This window comes from Canis lupus, chromosome 19 (genome assembly GCF_011100685.1).
Source record: "Canis lupus familiaris isolate Mischka breed German Shepherd chromosome 19, alternate assembly UU_Cfam_GSD_1.0, whole genome shotgun sequence".
Classification (NCBI taxonomy): domain Eukaryota; kingdom Metazoa; phylum Chordata; class Mammalia; order Carnivora; family Canidae; genus Canis; species Canis lupus.
In genome coordinates, this window is record NC_049240.1 from 29,828,484 (window position 1) to 29,844,137 (window position 15,654).

At 50.7% G+C, this 15,654-nt stretch overlaps 1 long non-coding RNA gene and 1 pseudogene across 2 annotated transcripts; one reads left to right on the forward strand and one right to left on the reverse strand.

Moving 5' to 3' along the window:
* Positions 1 to 322: 322 nt before the first annotated feature.
* On the reverse strand, positions 323 to 3,405 carry LOC102155343. 2 transcript variants are annotated; one of them, XR_005373783.1, is made up of 3 exons: positions 3,197 to 3,405; positions 2,774 to 2,898; positions 323 to 514 (listed from the first exon to the last, which is right to left on the reverse strand). It is a non-coding gene; the product is annotated as an uncharacterized LOC102155343 (long non-coding RNA). The 2 variants fall into 2 exon arrangements; XR_005373784.1 differs by having other exon boundaries at positions 2,774 to 2,934.
* Positions 3,406 to 8,916: 5,511 nt separating this feature from the next.
* LOC119864385 lies at positions 8,917 to 9,360 on the forward strand (annotated as a pseudogene).
* Positions 9,361 to 15,654: the final 6,294 nt, after the last annotated feature.

Here is a 15,654-nt window from a genome sequence, read left to right on the forward strand (position 1 = left end):
TACCCCACCCCCAAAGTCTCTTCCACTAGCCAACTGCAGCCTGAAATTACACCAACAAAGACTCATTGTTAGGAGTTAAGCATTTCAAAGGCAAATGGAAGCAGGAGAGCAGGGTTGGGGAGGTCTTCACAGTCTCTGGGTTCCACAGAAGCAGAGAGGGGAGGGTCGTGAGGGGGGCCAAGGGGCCGCTGGGAGCCAATTCTGCAAGCTTGACTGCCTGACCCAGGTCTGTGCACGTAGACACCCTCTGGAAACCCTTGAGGCTGAGAGCCAGGGAGAGGCGTGTGAAGTCAAGGCTCAGAGTAAATCAGCAAAGAGAAAATTAAGAGGATCAATAAAAGAGTTTAATGAAACATAAACAGGTTCAGGGAGGGCTTAAATAAATTCGCGGTCAATCCATAGCAGGTTGTTAAGGAACATCCCTGACTCTTGGAGTTTGATGTTGCGGAAAACACCCGCATCCTCCTTGCGGGCGCTCTGGGAGCTCTGCCAAGGGCTGCATTCCTGGCCTGAGCTGCAGATACAGGAAGGGGGGATTTTCTCATTAATTCGTAATCAGGGGTCCAGAATGGAGGGTGAGAGGATGTCCCAAAAACTCTTGCAAGGCCAGCAACGGGCCACAGCCCAGGAGGCAGAGGGCAGACCAGACAGACGTGCAGGACCTCATCTGTCCCAGGCACTTCCACCGTCCCAGCTCAGCAACCCCTCCCAGAGGGATACAGGAACCTGAGGTCACTGCTGAGCCATGACCCAGAAGTGCCCCCTCAGGACCTCTGCCTACCCCATACCGCTTGTCCTCTGATGCAAACCCCCATGTTGATAGAGGAGCAGGGTGCCCCGCCAGTAGGTCCATGCTGGGGGAGAAGGGTAAAGCCCCTCTGCTTTTGTGCTTCCTCAAACTACCAAATCCTTGCCTCTCTTGTTTCCCAGCATCTCCAGAGTCTCCAAGACTCTGCTCAGAGGGGAGAAACCAGGCCCCAATGTGACAGCTTGCACCTGACTGTCTCTGACTCTCCTGCCACCCCCACCCTTCTCCCAGGTGGAAGGAAAAAGCCGTCCGTGTCTGCCTGGCTGGCTGAAGCTCTTCTAGCAAATCCTCCACCCTCACCAGAGCGGCAAGGCTCAGAGCCAACCATGCTAGACGGGAAAGGCATTCTCCCTTCACCAAAGAGGAAACGCTTTGGGCTGAGGCCACAGCGCCGGGCTCTAAATATGAAGCCGTAGAAAAGAAACTAGTGAACACAGCCCTGTCACATTCTCCCATAGTAAACTGTGTAGCCCACAAAAGACATTTATGCCTTTGGCTTCCAAGAAAATGGGAGTGGAGCCTGCCCAGACAGTATGCTCTGGGGTTGGCTGGGTACATGTGGACACTAGGTGAAGTTCCTATCTCTCTCTCTCTCTCTCTCTCTCTCTGTGTGTCTCTCTGTCTCTCTCTCTCTTTAGGAATTATTTACTCATGAGAGACACACAGAGAGAGAGACCAGAGTCCTGATTCCTCTAGGCTGACCAAGTCAGGAGACAGCATGATCCCTCACCACACCCGCTCCACTGGGCCTTGGCTTCCACACTAACTGACATCCTCTTTCCAGCACAATCTGGAGCCCCAGTCAATCCTCCAAACATGCTCCCTCTGGCTCAGGTTACCATATACATAGCCAGCATTTCCTTTCTTCTTTGAGAAGAAATCCAGACCTGGAAATATTCCAAGGCTTTGCAGAGCTCTTTGAAAACTTTGTCCCCACTTTCCTCCTCCTGGTGACTCCCCAGTATCTGCACCAGCGCATCTTCCCCATCCCAGGCCCCTGTTCTGGTCTCACGATGGCCGGACTCTCCAATTGCAGTCCAGGGTAGCAAGCAGCTCACAGGGCACATAAAAACTTCCCTAGCTTTTTAGGGATTCCTGACAAGACTCTCAAATAAAATGGGTATATAGTGGGCAGCCTCAGTTCATCCATGTGCAATCGTGAAGCTTTTTTCTTTATACCATCCAGTAGAAATTCTGCTTTCTGAGTACCCAGCTCCTCCATAGTATTAGAAGGGCTCCCTGCAGGAAGAGGGTGGAGGAGGGAAGAGAGCTTGGTCTTCCCAAATAAATGTGTCTTTGGCCCTTCTGATCATTTCTCAGCCAGTTCTGGCTGCAGCAGTGCAATTTCAGGTAAATATGATCACAGATAGATATGGCTTTGCTCACTGATAATATGTTCAAGTCTGCATCTCAGCACTCAGGCGGAGGGCTGCAACCAGGCACTGCAAGCCCACCCTCAGGGAGGGGGTGCCATGTCTCCCCCGGGCCTCTGCTAGAATGTGCGCTCCTGTACATCCTGCGGGGAAGGACTTTTCTCTCCCAGGGCAGCCTACAGGCTCCTCTCTTAGCTAACCTCCAGATACTTTATGGTGGAAGCATGGAACCTCCTAGGTCCTTTCATGGCCCTCCCAGAACCAAGAGATGCTGGTGGAAGGCTGCCTCGCCCTCCTCAGGACGGTGAACCCCATTACAGGTCTCCATGTCCCCGCTTCCGGGGCACCTGCAGTCGGCACCAGCCATTGGAAACAGACACCTGGCCCAGGTCACCCTCAAACCTCACAACCTCACAGGTAAATCTCTTGAGGCCTCTCTTCCCAAACACACACACACACACACACACACACACACAGCTTGGCTGGAATTAGGAACAGGAGAGGCAAACAGCCCTGGCCCACAAAAAAAAGGAGGTCAAAGGAATGCCATTCTAATTCTGCCCCACTCCCTCCTGGGCTCCTACTCCCTCACCGTGGTCCTCAAAGGCAAAGGAGAAGAGCACTGTAGGAGGAGTCCTTTGGAACACTGTGGCTTCTCAGACAGAGCACGCTGGACTCGGGCCGCTCGGTCAGCCTCAGCCGTGCCTCCCCACAGGGCTGCGTCAAGGAAGGAAAATCGGTCTTCATCCGAGCCTAGATCCAAGCATTTAGATTTTCCTCCCAGGGGAGGTCAGGAGAGCTCTTTGCCCCACCCAAGAAGCCAGGGCCCGGTTGCATCTAACCCAATGAGACTCGGAGCAGGGGGGAGTCAGCCAGGAGGAGGACGGGGCTCTGCTGGACCAGAGGGCAGCGGATGCCCAGTCACCACCCTGGGGCTGCCTGCCCACCTCCTCACCCTATCCCCGGGCCTCTCCGCCCTCCCCTGTTCTCCCGGACTCCCTGAGAGAGCACCCACCTAGGAGCCTATGGAGGTGCAGGAACCCGCTGTCCGCACCGCCTGGGCACCAGCGACCACGGTTTCATCATCTGAGACGGAGACAACAGGAGAGGATGGTCGAAGGACAGAGGATGTTTGTTCTCAGAGAGCAGCCATCAGAAGGAAAGCCGTGAGGTCCCCCACACCCGAGGCAGCTCCCTGCCCTCCGGGGCGCCCCTCCCACGGTGGGCAAGGTCTGGCGGGGCGGGGCCAGGAGGGGCGGGGCTGGGGGCGGGGCCTGGTGGGGCGGGGCCAGAAGGGGCGGGGCTGGGGACCTGGCGGGGGGCCTGGTGGGGCGGGGCCTGGTGGGGCGGGGCTGGGGGCCTGGTGGGGCGGGGCCAGGAGGGGCGGGGCCTGGAGGGGCGGGGCTGGGGGTGGCCTGGTGGGGCGGGGCCAGGGGGGGGCTTGGCGGGGGGCCTGGTGGGGCGGGGTCTGGTGGGGCGGGGCTGGGGGGGGCTTGGCGGGGGGCCTGGTGGGGCGGGGGCAGGAGGGGCGGGGCTGGGGGCGGGGCCTGGGGGTGGCCTGTGGGGCGGGGCCAGAAGGGGCGGGGTTGGGGGGCTTGGGGGGCCTGGTGGGGCGGGGCCAGGAGGGGCGGGGCTGGGGACCTGGCGGGGGGCCTGGTGGGGCGGGGCCTGGTGGGGCGGGGCCAGGAGGGGCGGGGCTGGGGGCCTGGTGGGGCGGGGCCAGGAGGGGCGGGGCCTGGAGGGGCGGGGCTGGGGGGTGGCCTGGTGGGGCGGGGCTGGGGGGGGCTTGGCGGGGGGCCTGGTGGGGCGGGGTCTGGTGGGGCGGGGCCTGGTGGGGCGGGGCTGGGGGGGCTTGGCGGGGGGCCTGGTGGGGCGGGGGCAGGAGGGGCGGGGCTGGGGTCGGGGCCTGGGGGTGGCCTGTGGGGCGGGGCCAGAAGGGGCGGGGTTGGGGGGCTTGGGGGGCCTGGTGGGGCGGGGCTAGAAGGAGCGGGGCAGGGGGCCTGGGGGGCCTGGAGGGCCTGGGGGGCGGGGCCTGGTGGGGCGGGGCCAGGAGGGGCGGGGGCTGGGGCGGGGCTGGGGGTGGTGGCCTGATGGGGCGGGGCCAGGAGGGGCGGGGCCAGGAGGGGCGGGGCCTTGCTGCCAGCGGGGTTGGACGGCCAGCAGGTGCTCTCCTGGAGGGAACGGCCCGCAGGTACAGCCCTCCCTCTCGTCTCCATTTGCTTCTCAGGTTTTTATTCCCATGTCCTCTGTCCGCCAGCTGGCCTCAGTCCCGGTTTCTCTTCCCGCCTAACTTCAACCTCCACCTGCCCCTCGCGGCCACGGCCCCGTTGAGGCCACGACCTCTCAGACACCCGACAACCTCTGCCCCCATCTTTTAGATGCAGCTCAGGCTGAGGCAATGCACCAGAGCTGTCCGAGGCCGGCCCGCGGCGCCCGGCTCCCGTCGCCAGTCGCCAGCCCCCAGCCCACCGCAGCCTCGGCCGGCGGGGCTGTCTGCAGAGCGAGGCCCCGGGGGGTGACGCAGTTGCTCGCAGGCTTAGACGATGGGGAAGGCGGGGCTGCGGCTTTGAACCGGTGCACGGACGTGCTCCCGCCCCCCTCGCCTCCACCAGCCTCGGCCCTGGGACAGCCGCCGGCCCCCGCGGCCCCTGGACGCCGTCCCTGACGCCCCCATCACCTGCCGCCCGCCCGCCCGCCCGCCCGCCCGCGGCCTCCGCTGCCCGCAGCACTGGCCCCGGGTAGAGCCCGTTAGTGGCGAAGCCGGCAGCGCGTGGGACGAGGGGTGGAGGCTCTCGGAGAAGAAGGGGGTGGACAGAGGATGACCAGCTCCTCGGTGCCGACCACGGAAAGCCAAGCCTCCCCCAACCGCGGAGAAGGCGAAGGTGGCTGATAGTTTCCACTTTCTATTCCTCGTCTTGCCGGAGAATTTTGCTGAGCAAAATGGAATGTTGGGGAGCGCCTGGGTGGCTCTGTCGGCTAAGCCCCAGGCCTCGGCTCAGGTCACCATCCCGGGTGCTGGGCTCAGGGCTGCGCACTGGGCTCCTTGCTCAGCAGGGAGCCTGCGTGTCCCTCTCCCTCTGTGCGCCCCCACCCCCTTGTGCACGCGCGCTCTCTCCCTCTGTCAAGTAAGTAAATAAAATATTTTTTTTTAATGGAATGTTCACCCCTTCTCTGGATGGTGGCCAAGGAAGGTCAAATGGCAGCAGAAAGAAGCGAGGAATACCAAAGGGATGCGGTGGGGACAAGGAATGGAGGCAGTACTTACTTCCCCAAAACCTGAGAGCCTGGTTTCCTCTGGATCCAGACACCTGTGGACTTGGGCATAAGCAACAAGACACCACCTCACTCGTAATGAGAGCAGTATTGTGCGGAGCTTCTGCAGCTGAATCCTGGCTTCTAATCAGAGCCACGCACCAGTGTGGAATGTTCCAGCAAGTTATAGAACTGTGGAACCTCCATGTCCTCATCTGTAAAATGGGGATAAGCAGAACCCAGCCCACAGAGTCGATGAAACCTCTAAATGAAGAGACGTATGTACAAAACTAAGCACAGAAACTGGCATTTACTAAGTGGACAGTAAGTGACCGCCATCATCCACTTTGTCAGAGAGAGGACAAAGAGCCCCATCATTTTTCCTGCCTCTTGACAAACCTGCCCCCTGCCTGAACGGCCCTGCAGTGTTACAGGAACAGGGCTGGCCAGCTGGAGAAGCTGCGTGGGAAGCTGGACTGTTTGTTTTCTCATCCCTTCGGTTAATATTCCACTTGTCTGCAAGAAGTAAGAAAAGGATTGCTTTATAGGACAGCACTGCCCTTTCTGCCTCTTCCTTTGCCGCAAGGAAACTTCTGGTCTTTGAAAGGCAGGCTTTGTGGCATTCTCCAATTCATTTCCTTAGTGCTTCACCCAGTTTTGGGGAGTAGTCTCACCAAACATCTGAAGATTTCCATTTCCTTTATTGCTTTGCCTCTTCCTCCTCTGTTTTTCATATTCCTTGCCTCTTTTCATGTCTAGCTAAAGTGAAGATTTGAGTCTTATTAACAGTCTGACCCTCCACCTCCACAGAGCATCTGAGTGTCAGAATATCATAACCTGGGTGTCACTCAAACCTTCTCCCTGCATCAGGCATCACTCACACGGCACCGCAGACCTGAGCCATAGTCGGTGAGAGTGAACATGACCCAGTGGTTTGCAAGGTGAGGGGTCCGGTCTTAAAGAGGTGGACAGGGACTCCAGCCAGTTCCACCACCCCCAGCCTTGATCCAGACCCAGATCTCTCCATAAGCACCCTCTGCCTAGGGGGAAGTAAGTGTTCCCTCTCTTTGGGGCCAATGCAACACCCACCGGGAGAAGACAGCGTCTACCATGGGCATTTTTCAGTACTGTCAGTATTTTCAGACTGAGCCTGTGCCCTCAGCCATTTCTGTTTAGCCAGGAGGCATTCCCTACCACCCACCACTACCACTCAGGTCTCCCTAAAGGCAGCCATTGGACTCACAGGTCACAAGAAGACCTGTCCAGATGCAACCCTACCAGACACATATGCTTAGAAGACAGAAGGTTGCACTCTGCCCAGCAGCGATGGTCTTTCCAACCTCTGCAAGGCCATGTAGACCCACTCAGGAAAGGGGAAGGGAGGACAAGAAGGGGAGGAAGCAAAGAGAGAACTGAGTAATAGAATATTATTCTATTATTCCCCTTTCCTGAGTGGGTCTACATGGCCTTGCAGAGGTTGGAAAGACCATCGCTGCTGGGCAGGGAAGGGGAGGAGGGCGGGGGGTGGGAGTGAATGGGTGATGGGCACTGGGTGTTATTCTGTATGTTAGTAAATTGAACACCAATAAAAAAAAAAAGAAAAAAAAGAGAGAACTGAAGAGAGGCTCCTGGCAGCTAGTGTCAAAATCTGCAGGAAGTGCAGGTCCTTGCGACTCTCCACAAGCCCCAGTGGTCAGGTGGAAAGAAAGGTGGCTGACCCTGGCCTCTCCTCATGTATGCGGCCCTCCAGATCACCTTCTGCAACTCCCGGGCCCCATCTGGAGCCCCACTGGCATTTGGTCTAGTCCATAGACGTTTCTGAGGTGCCAGCACCGTGACAATCCCGTCCCACCGTCCCACCGCCATCACCTTTGTGCCAGTGGTGGAAGTCGGCACCCTGGAGGGCTCCTCAGCTCTGATTCTTGTCAGCAATAACCCGAGAGTGGCCAGACGTGGCCTGGTGGCTGGAGGCCCTTCAGGAGGCTGGGCCTGAGTGTGAGGGCAGCAAGCAGCTGGCCAAATGGGGATGTAGGGACAGAATGTGAAGGCCAGCTACTGGGCAGACCCACAGAAGGTGTGGGGAAGACCCCAGCAAAGATGCCTCCTGGGCGGGAGACTGTGCAAAGTCTCCCTTAGGAGATCCAGAATGAAACCGTGGACCACCACTACCTACTCCTCTGCCCAAGACCCCTGAATTAAGAACCTTCTGGACTGAGTTGGGGGGCAGGTAAGCGAGCTCCCCTGGTGCCAGCTCGTTGGGCAAAGCAGCCAGCCAGCCCTCAGACAGGCTAGTGCAATCATTTTATTCCTTTGCTCGGTGTTATCTTGTTTGTTGGCTTCCTTTCTTTCTGTTTCCTTTCCCATTTTTGGCTTCTTCATTTACATCGTGTTCTACTAAGGATTATGTGCTTCAGAAGCTAAGGGAAAGGCCAGGAAGCTGGAGCAGCATAGGAGGTTTTAGGCTGCTCTGAAAGCGCCAGGGCCCTTCAGTAGGGTGGAATCATTTGTATCTAGCGCCATCTTTGGGCCATTCCTTGGACCTGCAACTGACTGTGTATCCCTTCTATTTGCCTTCAATGTTTGAAAAGCCTTTTTCTTGACTGCTAGTTTAGGAAAAAAGGCCAGTCTCACTTAGCAAAAAGTCTGAGTTGGAGATCATTTATTTCTTTCTTTTTTTAAGTAGACTTCACACCCAACATGGGGCTTGAACTCATGACCCAGAGATCAAGCTGTTGCATACTCTACCAACTGAGCCAGCCAGGCCATCCTGGAGATCATTTCTGAGTGAAACAATGTTTTAAATTTTTCAGAAGATTACAGTAACAGTTACTGGCCCAGGAAGCAGGCCCAGGACCTGGTCTAGTCTTCTAGGAAATGGGAAGTTCTTGATGAGTAAGATGCCGTGAGTAGTTCAATCTTCGCGAACACCTAGATAAAATCATTTTTACATGTGAAAGAAACTCTGAGTTTTACCCTTAAGAAGAGTTCAGTGAGTCCACCTTTCCCCAGCAGCACCCTGCACAGCCTCTCACCACCCAGCACCTCCTGTCTTGGGCTATCAGAGCAAAAGTCATGTCTTCTCACAGCTGTGCACTACTTATGAGTCTAATCCCTCTGTAGTGGCAGATGTGCCTGCATGCTGGTGTTGGCTCTGGGCACACGTGGGGTTTCTCCTGCAAACACCCTACCTCCCATGGGAGTCATGAACTCAGATGGCCAAACCCAACACTGTCATTACCAGGAATATACCCTTCAGAGAAATACACAAGTGTGAAATGCCATTGGAATACAGTTATTCATGGTGTGTTTTTAATAGCAAAACATCAACAATAATCTAAATGCTTCTCAACAAGAGAATATAAAATGAACCATGGTACAGGACATAGCAGAGGCACTGTTCAGCATAGGACCCACGCAGGCTGAGCCTTCAAGACCTGCAGGTGGGTGAACCCCTGCTCTTCCAGGCTCCATCCAGTGGTTGGCATGGCCGCTGGAAATCAATGAGAACTTGTTGGCCAGAAACACATGAAGAAATCCCAGAAAATTAGCAAAAGAAAAAGAAAAGAGGTTACCTGACTACCTCTCAGAGAAAGCAGAGGGACTCTAAGATCACACAACAAAAGCAGAAAGTAGCAGAAGCAAAAGAAGTCCACACAGACAAGAGAAAAATGATGACTCTTTGGAAAGCCTAAGCGCTACTGTCAACTGGGTGCCCTACATTCTAGGATCCAGATTTTGTAGAGCGAACAGCCATCACATCTGTTGTAGCATATCCTTATGAAATTATTTTAAACTTCACCTTCCAGCCTGACTTAATGTGATGCTATAAGCCATTCTTCAAAGAATAAAACGCTAACCATGAAAAAAACATTAGCTGTGGGACAATACATTGGAATACTAGGTAGCCATTAAAAAAAAGAGAATAATGTGGGCAGCTCTGGTGGCTCAGCGGTTTAGCAGCGCCTTCAGCCCAGGGCATGATCCTGGAGACCCAGGATTGAGTCCCGCATCAGGCTTCCTGCACGGAGCCTGCTTCTCCCTCTGCCTCTCTCTGTTTCTCATAAATAAATAATTTTTAAAAAAAGAGAGAATAATGTGAGAAGATCTCCAAGATACAGTGTTATATGAAAAAGATGCACATAGTAATGCTAACATACAAAGGTGTGAGCATGTGTGTGTCAGGGTATGAAATGTATGCAATTGAATATTTGTGAGAGTACACAAGAAACCAATAACATTGGAGCCTTTGGGAAGGGGATCTGAGTGGCCGTGGACAGGAATGAGAGGGAGACTTTTGTACATTTCAACTTTTTTTTTTTTTTTTACATTTCAACTTTAAACCAGTTTTTTTTTTAATTTTTATTTATTTATGATAGTCACAGAGAGAGAGAGGCAGAGACACAGGCAGAGGGAGAAGCAGGCTCCATGCACCGGGAGCCCGACGTGGGATTCGATTCCGGGTCTCCAGGATCGCGCCCTGGGCCAAAGGCAGGCGCCAAACCGCTGCGCCACCCAGGGATCCCTAAACCAGTTTTTTTAAAGATTTATTTGTTTATTTATTTGAAAGAGAGCACGAAAGGGAGGGGTAGAGGGAAAGGGAGAGAGAATCTCAAGCAGCCTCTTCACTGAACACTGAGCCCAATGCAGGGCTCTATCTCTTGACCCTGAGACCACGACCTGAGCCAAAACCAAGAGTCACACACTTAACCGAGTGTCCCACTCAGATGCCCCCATAAACCAATTTATTTTAAATAAGTGTACCTACCTTTTCAAAAGTATTTAAAGAAATAGCTTCTGCCACATGGAGGCTGGCCAGAAGTTGGAAGGGAAGCACTCTGGCAGACTATACACAGAAAATTGAGAATATGGGCAGCCCAGGTGGCCCAGTGGTTTAGCGCTGCTTTCAGCCCACGTCGTGATCCTGGAGACCCAGAATCGAGTCCCACGTCAGGCTCCCTTCACGGAGCCTGCTTCTCCCTCTGCCCGTCTCTCTCTCTCTCTCTCTGTCTGTCATGAATAAATAAATAAAATCTAAAAAAAAAAAAAGTAGAGAATATATTTTGTAGATAGATTAGCAAATTTCATTCACTTCTCTATATTCGCTTCTTTTGTTATTCCAGGGCCTTTGGTAAGGTACTGCTGCACATTCCCGGCTTATGTCAGCCATGCTGCAGGATTCTTCAGTTAGCAATACCAAAAATGCCAAGATGTGCTCTTGCCTTCAAAGAGTTCCTAGTTTCCTGAGGTCAAGAAATACATGTAACACCTTGCAGTTAAAAATTCAGATTACTGGGGTGCCTGGATGGCTCAGTTGGTTAAGCATTGGCCTCTGGCTCAGGTCATGATCTCAAGGTCCTGGGATGGAGCCTCATGTCAGGCTCCTTGCTCAGCGGTGAATCTGCTTCTCCCTCTGCTCCTCCCCCTGCTCGTGCTCTCTCTCTCTCTCTCTCTCTTTCTCAAAGAAATAAAATCTTTTTAAAAAATTCAGATTATCTCTTACTATGCAATAAACTACTACCAAATTTAATGACTTCAAATAATAATTTGCTGTTATCCTCTTATGCCCCAAGGGTTAACTGAGATCATCTGGTGGTTGCAGCCTGAAGCTGGCTGGATTGGAGTCATCCAAAGTTTCCCCTGGGCTGGACATTGAAGATGATGTCTTCACTCACATGTCTGGCTCCACGGCTGGGTGCTGGCCCAACACCTCTCTCCATGTAGCCCCTCCAAAAGGCTATTTTGGCTTCCACACAGCATGGCTGTCGTAGCTGGGAAAGGGCTTCTCCCAGAAGCTGCAGGACTTCTTATAACTCAGAAGTCATGCAGAGCCTTCTGCTGTATTGGTCAAAAGCAAGTCACAGGGCCAGCCCAGATTCAAAAGGAGAGGACTGGACAAGGCATGAATAATGGGAGGCCTGGTTCATTAGACAGTCATCTTTGGAAAATGGCCACCACCAAATAAGATCCAGGGTACAATAGGAGCCTGAATTTGACCCTGAATGACTATCTCAGAGCTTATTCAAACTAGAGCCTTTTCATGCTTTGGGGAAAAAGTGCTTCTTGGAGGGTTATTATTCAGGACTTCAAATTTCACAGGTAGAAAAATGAGGAAACCAATTAGAAAGATTGTAAACCTTGCTCCTCACTTACCATATTAGAAAGATATTTGGCCAAAAAAAGAAACCACATCTCGGAATCAACTTTATCCAGCTCAAAACTGAGGAGCTTCTGTAATATTAAGGAAAAATCAGAAATCTCCCTGGAAGGGGATCTGGGTGGCTCAGTCATTAAGTGTCTGCCTTTGGCTCAGGTCATGATCCCAGAGTCCTGGAATCAAGCCCTGCATCAGGCTCCCTATTCATGGGTTTCCTACTCACAGGGAGCCTGCTTCTCCCCTCCTCCCTGCTTTTGTTCTCTCTCTCTCTCTCTCTGAAATAAATGAATAAAAACCTTTAAAAAGAAAGAAAGAAAGAAAGAAAGAAAGAAAGAAAGAAAGAAAGAAAGAAAGAAAGAAAGAAAGAAAGAAAGTCCCTTGGATGGCATATGTGGGGGAGGGGGCTTCTAAGTATTAAAAGCCACCCCCTCTTTTCTCCACAAAGTGCAGATACACATACATACATCCTCTGAGAGAAGAACGGTTTTCTCAGCCTGTTCCCCACCCCAATTGCCCAGAAACAACACCATCATTCCTATGGGGTTCTTGCTCTATCTGAAATAGACCCAAATACTTAACAAGGAATTGTAAGAAATCTTTAAAATACTAGTGAGCTTCATCCTTAGACTTCATTCAGATATATGTGATATAAAAAGAATAGAATATAAATAGAAAAACATCTTAGAGAACCAATTAAAATAACATTTTTGAACAAGATTTAATGATATGAGTAGGTGATCACAATATGTTCTTAACTGAAGAAAGAAGACACACAAAACTCTCCACATTATTTATAAACACAGGTGGAAAAATTTAGTGGAAAATACACTGAAAACATTAACAGTGATTCTCTCTACTGGTAAGACTATGGGAGACTTTTACTCCCTTTTTTTTTTAAGATTTTATTTTTAAATAATCTCTACAGCTAATGAGTGGCTCAAACTCACAACCCTGAGATCAAGAGTTGAATCCTCTACCAACTGAGCCAGCAAGATGCCCCAGGAGACTTTTATTCTTTATACATTTCTATACTTTGTACAATAAATATACAGTCCTTTTATAACCAGGAAAAAAATTCCACCTATGCATATGTATCTACTTTGATCTCTCCTCTCAAAATTGCTTTTCTCAATTCTCACATTAGAATTTCCCCATAGACTCCAGTTTGAACTGACAGCTTGACCAGGAGCTGCTAGACAGCAAGCGGGATATTCTGAAGGCCTCCCCAGGCTGACAACAGTTTGGATTCTGCTCTAGTTCTTGGTATTGGTATAAAGGGAGTAAAGATGTAAGCTGCTCATGATCCTGTGGGAGGGGCTGGGGTTGAGAGGGTGGCATGGTGAGGAGAGCTGTTAAGGTGATAACTTGAACAAAAGTCATTAGACTGCTAAGAACAGAGCCAAAGGAAAAACAGAAGACAACAGCAGAAGCATCTTTTAGGAAGCTTTGCAGTCATTCCACTCCATAGTCACTCTCTCAAAACTTGTACAATGCTGACCTCCTGCACCTCGCAATGGCATCTGTTCTTGTCATTATCAACATCATTATCACCATCGTGACATCATCACTGTCACCATTATCATCATCACCATCATTAGCATCACCACCATCACCATCATCATCACCATCATCACCAGCACTATCATCATCATCACTATCATCACCATCAACAGCAGCAGCACCATCATCATTGTCACCATTACCATCATCACACCTAGAATGTCATGCATTTAATTCCCTAACAAGCAGATATAGAGGGATTATTGGCTCCATTTTAGAGATGAGAAAACTGAGGCTCATGGAAGTAAAGTGTCTTGCCTCACGTCAAATAGTGTAATCATCAAACACAGAGTCTCTGGAACCACAGAGACAGCTGTTTGATTCTTAGCTCTGCTGCTTTCTGATTGTGTGACCTTGAGGTTTAAATAAAATACATGCAAAGAACTTAATCTCTTTGTGCTTTAGTCCCTTAATGTATAAAACAGAGATAATAATAGCACCTACCTATATTAGTTTCCTACTGCTTCTATAACAAATTACCATAAGTGCACCAGCTTAAGACCACTCATTTTTTCTTTTATAGTTCTGAATATCAGAAGTCCGAAGGGAGTCCTATGAGGCTAAGATCAAAGCATCGACAGGGCTGGTTCCTTCTGGAAGCTCCAGGGAAGAATCTAAGCCTTGCCTCTTTGATCTACTAGAGGCTGCTTCTGGCTCCTTCCTCCATCTTCAAAGCCAGTTGTGTATCCTCTTCTCCTCTCCCTGACCTCCTGCCTCCCTCTCATAAAGAACCTTTGTGGTTACATCAAGCCCACCCAGATAACCCAGGATAATCTCCCCATAGCAAGGTCCTTGACTTCATGACATCTGCAAAGTCTCTTTTGCCATGTGAGTTAATATAATCACAGGTTCCAGAGATTAGTACGTGAACATCGTTGGGGAGCCATCATTCAGCCTAAGAAGGTTGTTATAAGCATAAATGAGTTAATATACAGGGAACATTAGAGAACATCATTTGGCTAAATAGCTGCTGTTATTTATAAAAGTCCCATGCACACACACACACTAAGTGATATAACTAAGATTGGATCCCATGCCAAAAGGAAGCCCAGGATGTCATAGGAACCACAAAATCCCAAGTGGAGTGGGGAAAATCACACATACGGAAAAGTTTTGTTTGATTCTGTAAAAACAAAACAAAACAAAACACAGCAGCACCTGTCTGGAGTCCTTAGTTAGGAAGTGCCTAGAATTTACATGTCAGTTGGTTTTGACTTCAGCCAAGAGGATAATACAAAATGCTGAACATGATCTTTGTATTACAGAAGAAACTGGGCTCTTCAGCTTTTATTGGGGTTCAGCTGTTTCCTCATGGCAGAAAGGAAATTGAGCTGTAAACATAAACAGAATCACAAATCATGTCCTCAGCTTTAATAGCAAGTGGGGGAGTTTCTCCCATCTTTTAAAAGGACAAATGGGCTCTCATAATTTCTTCCCATCACTTGGAATTTCTGATGGTTTTAACACTCTAAAAAAAATGATTTGGCGCTTTAAAATATATACTATTTAGAAAGCAGCCTAGTGGGTCAGAAGCCACCAGGCCTGGATTCCCATCCATGCTCTGAGCCAACACTTTCCCCAACTAAGAGTAGGCCCCTTCCTAGGCCTTAGTGCCTCACCAATAAAATGAGGGACATGAGATACCCCTCGAGTTCTGACAGGAGATCATTCATGGGGTCGTTTCTTCTGAAAAATCTTCCCTTGTCCCCAGCCCCCCCTCTCTTTTTCTACCAGAGCATAAACAGTTTCGTATTCTTTCTTCCATCCCAAGGGAGGCTCTTTACTTTGAAAACACTCATTTTTTTAAAGATTTTATTTATTCATGAGAGACAGAGAGAGAGGCAGAGACAGAGGGAGAAGCAGGCTCCCTGCAGGGAGCCCAATGTGGGGCTTGATCCCCAGACCTGGGATCACACCCTGAGCCAAAGGCAGATGCTCAATGGCTGAGCCACCCAGGAATCCCCAAAATACTCATTATTTCTAATTTACACAATGGGTTAGGTGGCTTGAATAGATAGCAGAGAAATATGAATTCAAGTTCTAGCTCTGTCATTTACTAGCTGTGTGATCTTGAACAAAATACTTAACCTCTCTATTTCCCCAACTCTAACATACAGATAACTCCTGCTCATCGGAATATTGTGAGGCTTAAATAAAATACATGCAAAGAACTTAGAATAATGCCTCTCGCATAGCAAGTGCTTAATAAAAACTGGCATTAACCATTTTAATGATTATATAATGTTAGTATTCCTTTTCTTTGATAGATCTCCTAGATCCTACCTTTTGGTGATTTTAGACATTTTGGGGGTGCCAGATTGGCTCACTTGGTTAAGCATCTGCCTTTGACTCAGGTCATGATCCCAGGGTCTTGGGATTGAGCCCCAAGACAAGATCCCTGCTCAGTGGGGAGTCTGCTTCTTCTTCTCCCTCTCCCTCTGCCCCTCCCCTACTCCTGCTCTCTCTCACTCATGTGCTCTCTCTCAGATGAATAAATAAAATCTTAA